Below are 2,125 nucleotides of genomic sequence, written 5' to 3'. Positions count from 1 at the left end.
GTTTTCACAGCAACAAAAAATTAACCAGTATGCATTTGTTAAGGAAACGTGTAAAGAAGGAGTTGCATTATATCCTTGAGGGGAATTCCAAAGTGTTCTACCTATTATGTCTGCAAGGGGTGCTTAGGAAATTAAGCTCAGGCTAGATGAGATGACTCAGTGGTTAAGAGTACTTGCAGCTCAAGCATAACAACCAGAGTTTGGATCACAGCACCCACATCAGGTAACTCACAAATGCCCGTAACTCCAGCTACAAGGGACTGAACAACCATTTCTGGTCTTCACAGGCACCCCCATATACACAGACCCCCTGCCACACACACACACACACACACACACACACACACACACACATCTAGAAATGAAAGGAAGGGAGGGAGGGAAGGAGGAAGGAAAACTGGGGGCTGGAGCTAGAGATATGGCTCTGTAGTTAAGAGTATTACCACCTTCCAAAGGACCCAGGCAGGTTTGGTTCCCAGCACCTGCATGGTAGCTAACAGCCATCCTTAACTCCAATTTCAGGGGATTTGTTGCCTTCTTCTGTCCTCTGCAGGCATCAGACATGCACATAGTACACTTACATACATGCAGACAAAACACTCATACACATTAAACTTTTTAAAAAGGAAAGAAATTAAGACGGCAGAGTGCATAGGGTTCAGTGGGGATAAGGAGAGGCATGGATGGGGGAGAGGGTCTAGATTTGAGTGGAAAATGTTATATGAAATTTTAAAAGCTCAATAAAAATTTTTAAAAATTTGATAAAAGATGAGGGGACAGGGCTAGTGTCAGTGCTGGGGTAACAACCCATTCTATTTAGTTCCTGCAGATGTGATAAATACCATGACCAAAAGCAACTTGGGAGCAAAAGGGTTTATTGCATCTTATACTTCTGAGTAACAGTCCATCATTGAAGGAAGCCAGGGCAGAGCTCAGGCAGGGTAGAAATCTGGAGGCAGGAACTGAAGCAGAGAAATGGAGGAATGTGGTGATAAAACACCATGACCAAGGGAACTTATAAAAGGAAGAGTTTATTTAGCATACGCTCCCACAGGGGCAAGAGTCCATCATGCTGGGGAGGCCTGGCAGCAGAGATGGCTGGAGTAGGAATAGAAGCTAAGTGTTCACATCTTCAAGCAGACACAGTAATCAGAGTGACAAATTCAGCAAGGCTTAAGAACTCTCTAAGCCTGCCACCAGTGATGTGCTTCCTCCAGAAAGGCTACATATCCTAAGACCTCCCAAAACAGTGCCACCAACTGGGAACAAAATCTTCAAATACTTGGAGCCTATGGGGGACATTCTCATTTAAACCACCACACTTGAGCAGCTGGAGAGACAGCTCATCGGTGAATGAGGGGATCTGATAGCCCCTAGTGTCTGTCCTCCACGGGCATTGCACGACACAGGTGCACTTACCTATACGCAGGTAATACACGCATACACATAAAAATAAAAATAATTTTAAAAAAATTTAAAAAGAAACCACCACACTTAAGTTGTTATATATATTAACTATAAAATGCACATCATGTGGCATGTTAGTATGAACTACTTTGGAGCCAGAGAGTGGAAAATGTGTAATGTTTTGGGAGTGAAATGGTGTCAGAAAAAATTTTTTCCAAAGGATTCTATAATCTAAGTTTAAAGGATAAAAATGTTAGGCATTTTTTAACTTTTACAAAAACTTTATTGAGAATTTCATACATGCATATAAGGTGTTTTGATCAAATCCATGCCCACTCCCACATTCCCCCTTCTGAAGAGGTAACCCTAAAATCTTTTAAGGACTAGATACAAGCTCCCAAATACTTTTGATATTTTTGGCCTTTGGGATAGAGTATGTTGTTAATAGGCTCAAGGACATGTTGCCTTTTAGCACAGAAACTGGATACATTTCTTTGGAGTATTTTTACCCTTACTGCCTGGCCATTTCCTACCTCTTATTCATATTATGCCATCCTCTGAACGGGTTACCCAAATTGCCAATAGGCAATAGGGACGCAGACTACTCTGGCTTCTTCCATGTTGAACAGGAAACCAGGTGAGGCAATTGGAGTACTCCTTAAGTGGGTCTATCTAAAAGACTCCCAAATTGCATAACTCTTGTCTCTAAGGGGAAAAG

Source organism: Nannospalax galili, unplaced genomic scaffold (assembly GCF_000622305.1).
Source record: "Nannospalax galili isolate Female #2095 unplaced genomic scaffold, S.galili_v1.0 scaffold1594, whole genome shotgun sequence".
Taxonomy (NCBI): domain Eukaryota; kingdom Metazoa; phylum Chordata; class Mammalia; order Rodentia; family Spalacidae; genus Nannospalax; species Nannospalax galili.
The sequence above is the reverse complement of the archived record's forward strand: the minus strand, read 5'-3'. Positions refer to the sequence as shown.